The sequence below is a fragment of the Chaetodon trifascialis genome, chromosome 17, assembly GCF_039877785.1.
Source record: "Chaetodon trifascialis isolate fChaTrf1 chromosome 17, fChaTrf1.hap1, whole genome shotgun sequence".
Classification (NCBI taxonomy): Eukaryota; Metazoa; Chordata; class Actinopteri; order Chaetodontiformes; family Chaetodontidae; genus Chaetodon; species Chaetodon trifascialis.
This window is the reverse complement of record NC_092072.1, coordinates 15,208,548-15,222,295: the sequence shown is the minus strand read 5'-3', so window position 1 is coordinate 15,222,295 and position 13,748 is coordinate 15,208,548. Positions and strand designations below refer to the sequence as shown.

General features: G+C 44.9%; 1 protein-coding gene across 1 annotated transcript in view; it reads right to left on the bottom strand.

Annotated features, from left to right (window-relative positions):
• col8a2 (collagen, type VIII, alpha 2) overlaps window positions 1-13,402 on the bottom strand; it is a 44,987-nt gene extending 31,585 nt beyond the window's left edge. The window contains exon 1 of the mRNA XM_070985257.1: window positions 12,665-13,402. The gene's annotated coding sequence lies outside the window, so the exon portion shown is untranslated. The remainder of the gene's footprint in view (window positions 1-12,664) is intronic.
• Window positions 13,403-13,748: the final 346 nt, after the last annotated feature.

The window sequence follows — 13,748 nt, the reverse complement described above, 5'->3', positions numbered from 1 at the left end:
TAAATAGATCAGTATTAGCCCAAGCTAAAGGTAGCAAAGTCAAACATCCCATGAGATGTTTCCACATTGCCAACACGGGGTTAGTATTAGGGAACTGTGGACAAAGTTGCATCACTACACCAGTAGTAAATATCACAAGTTTAGCTGAGAGAAGAATGAAAGCAATTACTGATAAGACCGGCAAGAATATAATGCCATCACACCTCCCTGCTATCAATAAATCACTTTCCCAGACTGGAGGACTGGCCTCCCTCTCACAGAGGGAGAATGACATGGAAAAGAGACAAAGTGCAGACTTAAAAACAAACATTGTCTGACTTACTTCTCCCACATTTTCTTTCTACTACCCCATAGCCTGCCCGTGCCATAACTTCGTCTCCCTCTGTCTCCCCTGGACAACGTATCATAACGGCTGCAGTTTTTATTGGAATGACTTAAATGGCCCCGAAAATGCTGTTTGAATGATGGGTGCTGGTGTCTGTCCTCTGCGTGTGTGTATCTATGTGTTTCTGTGCGAGTGTGTGCCGGATCCAGACCCCGTTTCCATCGGCGATGCCAAATTTCTTTCACCCACCCAACCAACCCTCCCCTACCCCAAGCCCTCCACCTCCACCCCAGCTTCTTGATGTTCACCACATCTCCCACAGTGGTCACACTCATTTTTGCTTGTGCGCGTTTTTTCCTCCCCTTTTCTGCCTCTGCTTTTTTATCCACACCGTGGGGAAAAACACAACTGCCCTCTCACACTCATAAGATAATGGCCACAATTTGCTTATCGCACAAGCACAGATGTGAAAACAAATAGAGTCTAGACTGATAGCAGAGACAAAACCCTTCCATCTGGGTTTAAAAAGTGGGTTTCCAACAGCACCATGAGTCAACAGAACAAAGATGTTTTTTTATTCTAAGACACTTTTGAGGAAACAATCCAGTCCTGGCCAACCTTAATTTCTATATCTGTAGATCAGATGATTTTCTCAGCTAACAAACGTCACCATCCATTACTTTGTCTGCCTGTCTGTATCTCTGCATATGCTCCCACCCACCACAGACACTTTGTGTTACTGCCTGAGCTCCTCTCTTGTTGCAGAAAAATGCACTGAAAGTGATTACAGACACATTCCAGACGCCCTCTATGGACTGGATTACGGACAAATGGAGAAATGTACAGAGAGACGATGCAGGGAGGACATAGGATGAAGTGCATCTGAGGTTACAGGTGAGGCGTGAGAACACTCCTTCTTCCCGGGAGCTTATGTAGAGGAGAGAGGAGACACAAAGGTTCAGCTTCTGCACAGAGAACAGGCCTGTTGTGTGTTTTGAAGATGATGCACAAGGTCAACAGCGCTGCCATGCCATTTCTTGACAATGGACAGAAAAGACATGTAGGCTGAATCTTAGCAAAATGCCAAAATTGCTAAAGGACACAGCAGAAGACAGACTCCAAATGTGCCAGACTGAATTGAATCCACAGACAGGTCCGGCCTGTGAATATGCTGTTGTGTCTGGCAGGGCTGAGAACTATTTGGACAATTTTGGACCCTGGCAGCATTACAACTAATGCTTTTCTTTTTCCCCTCCTCTCTGAATAATCGTATTGAGTGCAGTGTAATGGGTAGGGACGAGGGCAGGAGGAGCGTCACATGGAGGAGATTTGCAGATTAATCGATGCAGACTCCATGCGGTGCATTCCTCAACATTGTTCTCCTGTTTGTTTAATATGTATCACTGAAGGAAAGCAGCAGTGAGAAACCCCACTGCTCAGCTTCTGTTCTGTCTAGTTCTGCTCCCAGTACAAATACAGTACACTACACTACAGTATGGTCAAGATTAGGGAACAATCGTGGATATGGAAAATAAACCGAGGTTGAGGTATACCACCACCCTGAAGTCCACACCCTCTGCCACGCTACTCACTTCCTGTCTTGGTACTGAATGTTAGCAAGGGACACATCAGGTCAGGTCGATGGACGTTAGGTTTCCACAGATGATTTCTGAGGTCTGGATCTTTATGATACATAACTACTGCTGTTCGAATGGTGAAAACTTCCTACGGTCTGTAGGAAGAGCTCTGCGTTAAGACTATGGGGCTATCATCACTTTCAGCTCACTGGGAGATGCCTTTCAACAAGCAAAAGTCCAGACGAAACAGCAAGACATTGTTGATCAACGGGATCATGCACGGGAACAGAAAGAGACACGAGACAGAGAGAAATGTCAGGGAACCTGGTTTTTGGATCATACGTGTATACAGCCCACAGGGGAAAGGCCCTGAATTCATTAGGGCACTGTTACTGTGCGGACTTGGAGGGGGTCTCTGCACATTCCCTTCAAGTGTTGATGGAGTCTGGATTTGTCATTGTCTCCAAGTGAGAGTGGATGGCTTTTTGTGCATTTCCCTGCTTCCTCACGCCTGGCTTATCTCAGCTGGCCTTCCCCAGCATCCCTCAAGACGAGATGTCCTGGCTGATCCACTCCCAGAGAGCGGTTAAGCACACAGATCTATGGTTTGTGATATTTTAACCATGTCCACACGACGCAGATGTCTGTTTTTATAACCGCAAATGAAGGACATCCTGGAACCAATTACAAATTGAATACATGTCTATATGCTGTACTGCTAGCTGCTTCCATCTAATCAGGCCCATCTTAAGAGGACATTGGTAAAAGAGTCATTTACATTTTTTTTCAACAAGTGAAAACTTGTGCAATCTGGGTATGCTTTTTTTTTTTGTTATTTCCAATGCAAATCAAATGTCCAATTTTCCATAATAGTCAAAATCAGTGCAGCAGAGATCCAGGCATCCTTAGCTTCAGCTCCCAGTTTGGCTCAAGCTCAAAAAAATGAGCTACAATTCCCATAATTCAAGTCAAGAGCATCTCTTCGTTCGACTCTTCCCGGCTGGTACATAATATATGGCCATGTCTTTCTGTTAAACATGTCTTCAAGCTCAATCCAAGATGACCCTGATGACATCACCAGGGTTATTTTTTTCAGGAAAGTTCCCTCCAGGAAAAGAAGATTATGCATCTATTTTCAAATTGTTTACTTTTGAAAACATTACAAAATAAGTAACAGTTAGTTAGCAATTAGCTGTTTGCAAGGTAGGAAGGGTCCAGTGGGTTTACCTGAGCTGTTTCATTCAAATCAGACGCTGCCACTCGTTCCAATGTTGATTATCGAGGGTGATCCTGAAACAGTTGTAGGCTGCAGAAACAAAAGAATGAGCTGTGGCTATGTCCCTACAAGCAACCCCTTTCACAGTACGTGTGGTGATTTGACCCATTGTTCGTATAAAAGTATTGATAAGTGCAGCTTTCAGAAAAACATTTCTACTTAAGCCCTTTTGTGGGCGGACATTTTTTTGCAGTCTAACCATGCGCAAGCCTCTATCTCAGCTGTCTTTTCGCTGTCTCCCTGCTCCCAACATGAGGTTTGAATCAGCAGGCTGTCATATGGCAGGGACACAGCATTCAGGACACATCCTCTCACTGTAACGATCTGGCGGACATGTCTGCGTCTTCGTCTTCCTCCTCTGCCTCCTTGTTTGCCCTCCCTCTTCCTTCCAGACTACGAGAGATACAGAAACATGCCTCATCCGCATGATGGAAGACAGCGACTGGAATAACATGAATGGATCCTGTGTTATAGGCCTAATGAGAAATGAGTTACTGAATAAATACAGAATATAAAGGTAGCGCTGTTTTACCTAAATGTATCTTTTAAATCTTCAAAACGACCTAAATCTCAGCTTCCCTCCAGAGATTAGTGGCACAGAAAGTTCTGGGGTATTACTGAGCTTGTTGCTCAACTTGAGGAATGGGCCGGGTGTTCCCGACAGGGTAAACAAACATTAGTAGTAAAGAGGTTGCGGTGAACTGAAGCGGAGTAATTCATGGAGGAATGATCTGTGTCTGGGAGCAAACAGACGGCCCCTGCATGTTTCTGTTGACACTGGTTCAAATCCTCGGCCAGATCAAAGACGCCACATGGTTGCTACAAACTGAGCGCTCATCAGACCAACTTATTTTCCCTTTTCTGCTTCTTCTACCTTCAAATCTTTTCCTGTACTTTCACCTCTCCTTGCCTCTTTCCCGCAAATACCGCCCCTTCCACTTTCTCCTGTCCCCATTTTCATCATGTCGTACTTCAATCTGTCTTTCCCCTCCAAATGAATCCATCGCCCTCCCCCTTTCCTAACCCCTCCTGATGTTTCCCATATCCCTATCACACTTTCACCACATGTCAGGAAGACTCGGGTTTGTGTGGTTTCTGCCCAGCTTTGGGCGCAATCCAGCTCAGGCTCCATTGGGCTGGTTGTCGGTTGGGCTTGCGGAGCGGACCGGGGCCCACTGTTAGGAAATGACCACTTCTCTGGTTCAAATTAGCAATGAGGCAATGCAACAGGGCTTTTTGCTGGCAGCTCACAGAGGGAAGAGCAGGGAAAGTGGGGAGAGAGAGTACACAGCCATCTGCAAGCCACATGAAAGTGAGTTGTAATTGTTTCAAAGCCCTCCCTAATTAAGTATTTTGTTGGTTGGCCAAAGGACATCCTCCCAGAAGTGGCTGTACTTATGCAGTGTTCACAGTCCAAATCAGTGCAGACTTCAGGCAGAAGTCAGGTAGAAGATGTTTTATTCCCATCATCTTCTTCAACAATCTTTCATTTTTGCAACATCTACACTTAAACTCACAGCATGTAAGTCTCTGACCATCCTCTGTTTTTAATAAGACACTTCACTTCTGTGCTACTTTATGCAACCACAGCTGCGTTCTTGCAGCCAGCAGCAGCTCCTTAATCTCTCCACTATTATTCTCATACATTGCACTCCTATGGATGAATTAGTATGAGCTGAATTCTGTATTTGATATGCAGAAATATACTTTATGTCATCACTACAGTCTCGTGACGGGGCACACTTACTAAAATGCCGGTTTTAATAAAGAAAATCATTCCGCACTCACTTGCATGCTTACTTATGTTACCTCCTTAAGTTCACATTGACCAACAAAACTGAGTATGTGTGATGGAGAGGCATACAGTGAGGCTGTCATCCAATTAGCCTTGTGTTTGTTTATCTTAGCCTTCACTGAGCAGCATCTCAAATGTTCCCCATGAAACTCTACTCCACTTGTATCCCTCCTAAATTGTTGATCAAAGCAATAACCCTTCCTGTCTTGCAAGCATGAAACAGAATAATTCTTCTTCAACAGCTTCTTTAAGCACTCAGGAATGCTGCCAAACTGCACAGCCCCTCCTGTCAAACTCCAGGAAGCATTACATATATTGTAGGGATAAACAGAAACAAGAGAACTGTAGTTAAGACTGCATACACACACACATCCACATACACACACACAACATGGTGCAGAACGCACTCAGTAAAGCAATGCTCACAAAGCATTCACCTCAAACGAGCTGGAATGAGCACAAAGTCGCTTTTTCATTTTATCGTTTCGCTACTTTACTGCTGATTACAGGAAATGATTAGGACAAAAGCCTTGAAGGACTGGTTGTGTTGTACGCTGCATAATGCCTCTGAGCATTGCATTATGAAACACATGTTTCTCAACGGGGCTCAAAGTCTGTACAAAAAGGATTAAGTCTCAAAGCCAAGGCCATTTAAACATAAAGTCTGAGGGAACCAGCATCCTGCATCGAACAATCATGGGACATAGTAAACAGCTCCAGCGAAATGTGTGTGTTATGTCTGATTCCTGTTTTTGATTTGTTGTCTTCACGTGGGATTGGAGCCATGGTAAACACATATCAGTGTCCAAAAAGATTGTATGCGCCACTGGAGGCGTAATTTGTGGTCTTGAGATACATAATACAGCGTGTCAAAAAAGAAAAAATCTAAAGAAACAACTATAAAGGCTGTGGTGATCCACTGTAGGGGACCATTTGTCTTAAATCCAGCTCTTTGAGGAACACTTTGCGGCAAACTAAATTTTAAGTGTTGATCGGGGCAGTTTGTTTAAGGAAGAAAGAGGGCTCACAGATGTTTGCGGCCATGTGGTGGGCACCTGCAGTCACCTGCTACTGAAAGACCACAGAGGGGTTTATATATGAAAGGACATCACAAACATTAACAGTCTTATGAGTGTTAATTTCCCATCATGCTCAGCAGATGCTAAAAACTCTCTTGTGACATGAAAATATTTTTCATCACCTCCCATTGTTCTGTACTCTTTGAAGCATATCTTGTTCTCCTGACAGCACTAACGAATACTTTGATATGAAAGAGGTTGGTTGTAGCAATGAACTCACAGAGAATTATCACCCGGCTCTGCAGTCCCCTCAGGTGTGTGGAGCATTTTAATATCTTTCAGCTCATTTTGTGGTTCAACTGCCTGCAGCTTTACTGGGTCACTCGTTCTCTTCTCCACATTATATTTTCCAGCCACAGCAGGCAGTTGTTTTCAGCAAAAAGGCTCTGATAAAAGGCACTGTAGTATGCTAAATACCCACACAGTGGAACATTTAACAGAGCCACTTGACCAGAAATACTAAAGAATGAACACTAATGAATGCTGTAAATGTGCAACTATTTTACTTAATAATATATTTACCATGTCAACTTCCTGAGGTGATAATATGTCAGTGATTACAGCTTGATCTGCTGCCCCCAAATGGCCACAAAATAAATTAATGATGCTTTAAATATGCCATAAAATGTTTCCCAATTTTCTTATCCCAGAGTTGGGTAAGAAAAGTAATATAATTCTTATGTGTCTGCCTGACATGAAGCTACCAATAGCAGTTGGTTAGCTTAGCTCAGCACGAAGACAGGAAACAGGTGGAAACATCTAGTCTGGCTCTGTTTAAAGGTTAAAAAACAATCTGCCTGCCAACACCTCGAAGCCTCACTAACTACTGCCACATGCTATAGCTTGTTTGCTTAATTAGTAAAAAAAAAAAAAAAAAGTGTAAAAATGCCAGACGAGTTCTTATTTATTATTGAGATTCAGAGGTGCTGGTGCACAGGTATCGATCTGCTCATCTCATCTAACTCTGGGCAAGAAATCGGATAAGCTCTTCCTTTAACAGCTGCAAGTTTAACTATGAGGTAATTGGTGGAGCAAAACCTGTTGACAGATTGTAGATATTAGGTTGCCGTCTGCTACTGGAGAAAAAAAAACTTCACTGTGTGTGACCATATAGCACAATACATGTGTCACTTTGCAAGTGTTCATGTCCTATTCCAGAAAATCTGGCCCTGTGAAATAAAACGCTTTTTATTATCCTGCTCCGAGGGAACCATAACACCACAATAACCCTGGTCTCTTTTCTCTTTTACGAACACCTACGCACACGTCTAAATCAAGCTCAGACTGAACAATAACAAAGTCTGGAGCTTTTCAAATGGTCTCAGAAGAGCTGTTTCCAATCCCTGACCCATCAGAGAGAGATATATCCATCCTGCATCTGAAGTGAAATAATAAAAATAAACACTTGGCCTGGGAAGTACGTCTGTAACAAGATGAAAAGTTGGATAATGTGAGTTTTATACTGAGGAGCTGACCCCTGTTAAAAGTTGGCCCAATGTCCTGCTTTTGGAAGCCCCAAACAAAATTTTTGCCAGACGGTGAACTGAGGGGCAATGAATGAGGTAGCAAAGACCAAAGCCAAGTAAACCTACTCACATGCACTGTGCACACATGCTCATTTGCACAGCTACCTGAACCAACCAAACATCAAACAATCTTCACTTGGCTTCGCTCACTGTTATGGAGTTCTTTTTCTTTTTTTTTGCAAAACTGAGATCACACACATCCTCCAGAGACGCGGGGAAACTCTTGCTTCTTCATATCGACTGTTGAACCAGGGAAAACTCAAGCCTCAGCAGCGGAATATGAAATGTCACAACCCATTAACTAATAACAGCACTGTTTCTGGATGAGCACTGAGGCTCTCGTTCCTGTTTGTTCCTGTTGGATTCTCTTTGAAAACACGAGCCGCCATCCCAGTAACCTCCGGCGCACCATTGGAAAAATATAGATCTGACTCCAGGAAGCATTGCTCAATAACGTGTTTTGTTCGTGGCTTGGTTACTGTGCCTTGTTCAGGCCTCACTGACTTAAAGCAATGGCTGACGTCGGAGAACAAGGTTGCTTTACCGCAGGGGTTTTAGTTTGAGCCCAGTAAAGAGTTGGGGTTTCATTCAAAAGGATTTGTAGCCTGCACCAGTAAAAAAAAAAAGTTATGGAAAGGACAAAAAGAAGCTGGGACAACTAGAACAAAGACAAGAAGAAAGGAGAAAGTTTTAAAGGGAAAAAGTGGCAATGCAATGATGAAAGCCACTTCCTCCTGATTCTGTCCCCTAAGCGTGCCCGTGATAAGTTCCCTCTCATCGCCGAAGAGGGCATGTTGTCAAGCCCCTCTGAGTTCGGAGGCCCTGCTAAGACTGAGCCACTGCTGACAGAGTCAATGGGAGGCGGAGGAAAAATAACAAGGGGCGTCTGCCAAGCCTCCCCACCGCTTGCTCTCCCTGCCTCTCTTTCTCTGTCCCCCTGCTGCTGCCAGCCCAGTGGAAAAACTCCCTCTGGTCCAGACACAGTTATGAGAGAACGAAAGAGCAAGTGGGAGATGGATAAACACAGATCAAGGGAGACAGACAAATGAATTAGAGAGCGACAGAGAGGGAAAAATAAATATGTTAAGTTGCCAAAATCTGGATACGCGTACAAACAGAATGTGAATAATAGAAAAAATTTGTTTTCCTCCTGTCCTCTGCTCAGCTTTTTCAGGGCTCATACAGAGCTGAGAGCCAAAACAATGTCCTTCAATACAAGAGCCTGATTAATAACGTGCTGCTCTGTCCACCCTGGAGGGCCATATGTTTGTGCAGATTCACTGTCTGCCATATAGCTGACTGACTTCCACATATATCAGCTGCATGTCCAGGCCAAGATGACTACTGGTGATGTGCAAACAAGCTTAGAGATTACAAGTACACGAGGTGAAAGGAAGTAAAAGGAGACAAGATGCAAATCTTCATGCTTCTGCACACGAAAATATGTTTCCCTCTTTTACTGTCTCTGTCTTTTCCTTCTTCCCCTTTAGCTGAAAAACAAATCCAACCTATTAATCTTGAACGTTATGGTCCAGGCTCTGATTAAGACCAGGGCATGTATTCTGTTTCCACCGCCCTGCAGAGCAATTCTTCATTCAGTTTATCAGCTGCACCAGTTAGCATGCCTTATATTACGTGCTGAAAAGTATGCGCATGTACAGTATGTGTGCGTGTGTGTTTGTGTGTGTGTGTGTGTGTGTGTGTGTGTGTGTGTGTGCATGGCTGTAATTACAGACATGGTCATCCGGCTGAAAAGAACACTTTAAGAAAACACACTCTTTGTTGGTGAAGCCATTAAAGGAGTGGCCTGTTTGGCACTCTTTCTTCTTTATGCTAAAGTGCCTATGAAACAAAGGGCACAGATGGGGGAACTTTGTTTATGTGTATGTGCGTGTGTGTATGTGTACGTGTGTGTGTGTGTGTGTGTGTGTGTGTGTGGTCTGAAGGTGTTTGGGTTCCAAGGAAGTAAAGGAATAAGTGGGTGTTTACTTTTCCTTGAGAATGAGTGGCATTCTCCTTCATTTCCTGCTAGCACGGCACAAGACAGAGTAATAGAAGCACATGTGCACTCTAATACACACATGCAAGAGCATATACAAACATGCACTAAGAGACTATGAGGGAGTACAAAGACACCATTACACACACACACACACACACACACACACACACACACACATGCAAGTGACACGTGAAGGTTTTGAGAACATTTTGAAAGAGATTTGGCATTCTTGACGAGGACGACAGACAAGACAAAGATCTTTGGCTGAGTTCACTTGAAATGTGTTGAAATGCTAAACCTCTGAGTCAGAGAAGATGTGTCTAAATCACAATGATGGAAGAGTAAAAGAGGGAGAAACTACCTCCATTACAATCAGTGTCATGAGGTGACTTAGTGTAGAATTTGGGAGATGTGATAAGTCTCAAAGTTATTCAGATATAAAGCAACAGGTTACTCTTGGTCACAGGACGCCGTGGGTTTGTGTCTCTGCCTGTTATTGTGCCCCCTTGTGGCAACAAAGTGGAGACTATTTTACAGGCCAAACAGGGGTGAGAAGTGGTATCAAGGCAGAGACACCTCCCATAACTTTGATTAAAATCCTTTCACTTCTTTTGAAGATGACAGTGTGCATCCATTCTACCAGTGTCTCTTTGATGAAGCAGGAGTGATTTGAGAGTTGACAATCAGCAGCACAGTGACTGATAAAGGAGACATTTATAAAGCCTTACACCTGAGCAGTTCAAGTACTCTCTCTTTTCCACTCTGCCTCTCCATTGGGCTGCTCGAATGAGGATGAAATCTCACCAAAAAGCTTCCAGATCTACTGAGAAAAACCTTGTTGTTCCACCTTGACATGAGAACAGAACTCATCCTCAAAGATTTTCAAAAGAGGAGTGAGCCGATGGAGAGTTTGGAGTCTCAAAAGTCCCAACATCAACACGTTCTGGCCTATAAAGCAATTGTAGCGCGGCATGAGAGCCGCAGTGCTATATGACGAGGCGGTTTGGCATCTGACAGCGTGAGTGTGTTCATCTGTTTGAAATGTGTGTGTCCATGTGTGTGAGGAGTGTTCAATCTATGTAGGTGTTTGTATTGCACAGGGCATAAAGTGTGCTGTGTGTGCTGCTGTGCGTTCAGCGTGACTGTTGTTTGTGCATGGTCGGTCACGCTTTGGCACTTTGTATCAAAAGCCTGAATGGGCGGCTGGTTGGAGGCTGTTAGTTGCGGTGAAATAACTCACCACACACACAAACACACTCGGGCTCCTTGTAACCACCAGTGACAAAGTAAGCGAACAGTTGCCGCCCACTGGAGAGCAGAGAATCCCAGTCTGTGGCACTGGGTTGCCATGGTTACAGGACAAAGTTGTCATCATGCATGTGCCAAGACACGGAGGTACAGGCCAAGAAAAAGGCTAGCGATGCCGGCAAAAGCAGAGAGGAGCATAAATCTCCTGATCTATAGGTACTTTAATAGAACCAAGAGAGTGTGGGAAGACTGACTGGAAACCAGTAAATCTATATGAGGCCCTGAACTTTATGAGCAAATACCACTTTGAACAGTAAAGCAGACGCTGCACCAGCAGCCCTGCAAACCCGAGGACTCCTGTTGTACCTCAGTGTCGGGGGGAGAGTTCACGCTTTAGTGTGCATCCATTCACCCACTCCCCTTGAAGATTGCGTAACACACTCTGATGCTCTCACTGATTCAGTCACCTAGGAGCGTGCATGTGCGCGCGCACAAACAGGTACATATCCAGCTGACTTTTCTAGCCGTAAGCCAGTGAAATGGAGGGATGCTGCCAAATGTTTTTGGATTTCAGAACTCCAGCCCACTGTCTTTTCCAGACTCTCTCCCCCTCTCTCTTACTCTCACTCTACACCTCTCTCTGTGTCTCCCTCCTTCCTTTACTAAGAAAGCCTGCTGTCGGTGCACTGAAACACATGTGATCGATATCTCCACAGCAAAGCATGCATTCTGGAATCCTCTCTGTATTTTTGCACATTTTCTAAGCTCCACTAATGTGTTCCTCTTGGTCTTTGTCCTTTTCCTCTCTGCTCATCTCTTTCTGTCTCTCTGCCTCTCTGTGAGTTTGTCATGCGGGATACCTGAGGACTCTGTCACGGCTATTCCTCCTCTTTCTCTTTTGCGATGGAGGGATGTCGTTACAGTGGAATGCAGCATCGCTTGCCAGAGGCGTCACAGTGGATGGACAGAGTGAAGCAACAGGGGGACAAAGAGAAGAGGAGAGAAGGAGGAAAAATGATAGGACCATGTGTCCATTTGCAGTATTCCTTCACCATGGTACATTCCACTCACAGTATGAACTTCAATAAACTTTCAGATTAATAAATCTATCAAAAACTATCAAACAAGCTGCAGTCCACGCCAACAGAACGCTGGCTTTGAGCAGCAGCTACATTCACATATACAAACACATGATCTATCCACATGGAGGCCGATAATCAGAGAGAGTGCATGTCACTGAGCCAAACCCACTGTACATATCCCACTACCACACTGCCCCACCCCTATATACACTCCAAATACACACCACGCCCACTTCAACATCATCAGCAAAAGTTCCAGATGTACGCAGGTATGGATGCATCAGCAGTGATTTAGCCCTACACCTGAAAGTTCACATAAACACACAAGGCCGAGTCAGTAATCAATACCATCTCAAACTCATCAGGAGACAGAAAATTCCGACTGCGACTACAGAGAAAGTCAGGACCTTCAGAGTAAATCAATAGCGGGTGCGGAGCTACAACTGGAATATTGTACTTTCAGTATGTATGCCTGGGCTGGAGCTTGATGAACAAACTGTACCAGTTCTTTCTAATCTGCAAGCCATTACTCTGTGCACTAGCTTAGGACTGAGGAGAATTATGCAGGTCCCATGACTAAGATATTGCACCGTCTGTTTTTTATTTTTATTTTTTCTCCTTTTCCTGTTCTCTCCTCCTGTTTCTTTTGGCCTCTGCCAGCGCAGCCACATGTGATAAAAGTGAAAAGACGAGAGGTGACAGGACCCGAGGATGCTAACAGAGCCGGAGGAATGTGAGGGCAGGTAGGGCTTACCTTTCTCTCCTCAGAGCGTTGAGGGGCAGGGGGTGGGGGGCGGGGGTGCACTGGGTAAGGGCAGCGGTAGGTGTGAGCGTCAGGTGGGTCTCTCTTCTGCCTCCCTCCTTGCTTCAGCCACGCGTGTCTCCCATGGGATGCGATGGCATCAGATATTCAATGAACATGCAGCCAAAAAAAGAGGAGGGCTACCCTGAATTGGTCCAGTGCTGCTCACAAGAGCAGGAAAAAAAAAGAAAACACAAAGTTAAAAATTGGATATTTTCAACTGCAGGTGGAGCAAATTGTCTGCTTAACTTTTATTTTTCTGCCTCCAGCAAAAAAACAAAAAGTCCATCCATGTGCTTTCTGGCAGAGACGGCAAAAGTGAGAGAGAGGATGAAAAGGCAAATGAGACAAGAGTGAAAAATCCTCTCTGTGCCGTCTTCAAGCTGTCCAGACGCAGGTCTGAGGAGCACCTTCCCAATCTGTGTGCTCTCGCTCTCCAGGGTGGAAAGTAGGAGGGAAGGAGCGAGGGAGCAAGACAGAGAGGGAGAGAGTGAGTAACAGTGGAGGGAGACTCAGTCAGTCAGTCAGGTCAGACAGGCAGTCAGGCAGGCAGCAAGGCAGTGTATATTGAGCTAAAGGCTGTGGGTCCAAGCAGGCTGAGCTCCCACTCCCAGGACTTATAACCAGGGGCTGTGCACCTCGCTGCTCCAATCTCCCTGGCTCACTCGGCGATCCCTCTCCCACTGGCTTATTTTGGGAAAGACAGACAGGATTGTTCATTGGGTTAAACCCCTTCATACAAAAAGCAAGTGTCTGTGGCAGGCTGTACTGTGGAAGGAGGGGAGTGAGCAGGATGGGGTGGGGTGGCAGCCGTACGGAGAGGGGTGGGGTAGGATGAAGAGGAGGGAAGGGAACGAAAAAGAGAGGAGTAGAGGGGAATTCGGAGGCGTCTCTTGCTCATGCTCTGCCTCCCTCCACTCTCCTCACTCTCCTCTCCTTCCCAAACTTACCTTCCAAGAAATCCCTCACTCACACAGACGCACAAATCAAATCATCAAATCGAGCTCAACCTGTAGATACTGGCATGAAACAGCCT